Here is a 2,116-nt window from a genome sequence, read left to right on the forward strand (position 1 = left end):
GCGCCGGCCCCGGGGCGCCGGGCGGCCTCAGCGGCTGGGGGCCCGGTGCGGGGGCCCCCGCTGACACGTGGGGCCGAGGCGGCGGGGCCGGCGCCCGGGGGTGCCGCCTTCCGGGCCCGCGCTGCCCGGGGGCCCGGGCTTGAGGAGCAGAAGGACGGGGTTCTGGAAGCGCGGCCGAGCCGTGGGTCCCGCTGTGCCCGCCGCAGCCTCAGAAGCTGAGGGCGGGCTGGGCGCACCCTCAGGGCCGGCGGCGGGCGCTCCCCCGGGCCGAGACCCGCGCGGCCGGCCCCCGCACAGGTGCGGGGCGGCTCCTGACCGGCCGGAGCTCGCGCGCGTGCCGGACGCAGTCTGGAAGGAGGTGTTGAGAACTTATTCTGTGCGGTTTATTGATTCTTGTTGTTGTTGATAACGACTTCTGCAGGAAATAAAGTGCAGTGTCTTTCAACTATCTACTTGGAAGAAGGTTTAGGGTGGAGCAAAAAGACACAGTTTGCCTTGGGATAAGGCTGGGACCTCCTGTTCCAACAGTCCTTTCTGTCAAACTAGTGACATCACGCCCTGTTCACCTGGCATTTCAAGTCCCAAACTAAAAAAAGTAATTATCCTGTTCTCCGAGACAGCCCGTGGCTTTGTAGCTTCTCCTCAGAAACGCGCTTTCGGTTGGCCTCCCTCTTCCCCCCTCTCCAGGGTGACTCCTTGGCCCACTAGTTATCGCCTTGGCTTCCGTGGGAGCCTTGACTGGTCTCTGCTTGTCCTGTCCTGTAAATCCATCCCCTGTCAGCCTGAGGCAGCTCTCGAAAACGTAAATGAGATGGCCACATCCGGATTCAAACTATCCAAAGGGTCTTTTCAACCCTTTAATTTAAGATCCCCGCCGGGCAGGACCCTCGTTGACCCGGGCCTTTGTCCGACTCTCCTTTCTCTGCCCTTGCTCTCAGCCCTTTGTTCGTTGATGGTGCTGGTGTGTCTCCGCACCCCTATTCTGAGCACCCAACCCTGCCTCAGTCTTCGGGTCCTGTGCTTCAGCTTCCTAGGAGTAGCCTCCTCAGACCTTTCTGAAAGTTAATGGCGCCCCCATCAGCCATTCGGTACCACAGTGGTTCACCGACCCCTGGGAGTTCCTGGAGACACTTTTAGGGGTCTGCAAGGTAGACGTTTTCTTAGTAGTACTAAGACTGTTGGACGTCTTCACTCAGTTATCATCTGCACTAATCATACACGGGCTGTTGGGGGCAAAACTGATGACTCAGCAGTAGTCAAGGTGGCAGAAGCCTCATATTCTGAATTTCACTCAGAAACAACAGAGAATGCGGAGGCAGATGGGAGGAGCCTCCTGTCTTCTATTAAACCAGACATTGAAAAGCATTTACAAAAGTGAAAACTTCTTCCTATTGTTTTTGAAGAGTATGTTTTTCAAAAAATATTTTTGTTAACGTAATACATTTATTTTTTGGTGAATGAGTGTTTTAAAAGTTGTTGGTTTTAATTTCTAGTAGGGCAGCTGTCGATAGGCATAGCCTATATAAAGTTAGGATTGGGGGGGGGTCCTCATTGATATTTAAGAATGTCCTGAAACGAAAAGATCTGGCGACCGCTGCACTAACAATTTACGATTTTAATGTTTTTCATGATCTGAAATTATTTTGTTTGTTTTTTGGTGTCACACATTATGAATTTTATTCTAAGAAAAACCTGGAAGGTAGGTGGGGATTTTTACAGAGAGGAGATGAGGCTCAGAGAGGTTAAGTGATGTGGAAGGTGCACCTAGCTGGTGTCAGAATTGAGTTTGAATCTACATTTGAGTCCAAAGTGTGCAGTACATTGTTCTGCCGTGATCAGTATAAAGCCCTGCATATGGGTTAACTCATTTCTTCAACAAGTGTTTTAAAGCACTTCTTGTCATAGATGGGCACTGTGTTGAGGGCTAGGGGTGCAAGGGTTAGCAACAGAGACAAGGTCTCTGTCGGCTCCCAGGACAGTGTGTGTCCTCCAATGGCAAGAACACGTCATGGCAGCAGATGACAGCCACTGGAAGTCAGGCTTCCCAGAGAAAGTGATGTCAGAGCTGAAACCTCCAAAAATGACCAGGAGGCGGCCTGCTCAAAAATGTTGATAA

This window comes from Oryx dammah, unplaced genomic scaffold (genome assembly GCF_014754425.2).
Source record: "Oryx dammah isolate SB20612 unplaced genomic scaffold, SCBI_Odam_1.1 HiC_scaffold_22, whole genome shotgun sequence".
NCBI lineage: Eukaryota > Metazoa > Chordata > Mammalia > Artiodactyla > Bovidae > Oryx > Oryx dammah.